Here is a 498-nt window from a genome sequence, read left to right as displayed (position 1 = left end):
AAAAATAGGCATCCTAGCAGTTACTCTTCATGGTACATCGGCAACAGGATATCCCCAATAGGTAACTGGCTCACTTTTGGTGTGAAATGAACAAGAGCAAGAGAAAAGGAACAGAAGGATTTGTATAGGTGACTGACTTTCTTAAATTTAGTTTGTGTAAAAAAAATATATAATGGTTTGTGTAAAAAAAATATATATCATAAAGCCTAAATAGTAAGGGTGTTGGCCTGTTTATTGAAATACTAACAAAACCCATACAATAATTTTACCCTATGGATGATTGAATGTAACCACCAACTGCAGACAAGGGTTTTTCCACAGCAGCTGCGGGAGATCATGAATTCTGCTATACATGGAATGTAGACGTGACTTCGATCCAGAATCCTGCTGTTAAACCAGATACAGAAGGTTCTGCACTTAGATTAGCAATTCCATATAGTCTGTGTGTTTTACAAAGATACTTTCATTCTCAGATGACCCAACCCAAATCTCGTTGCT

Source organism: Macrobrachium nipponense, chromosome 30 (genome assembly GCF_015104395.2).
Source record: "Macrobrachium nipponense isolate FS-2020 chromosome 30, ASM1510439v2, whole genome shotgun sequence".
NCBI lineage: Eukaryota > Metazoa > Arthropoda > Malacostraca > Decapoda > Palaemonidae > Macrobrachium > Macrobrachium nipponense.
Note: the sequence above shows the minus strand (reverse complement) of the source record.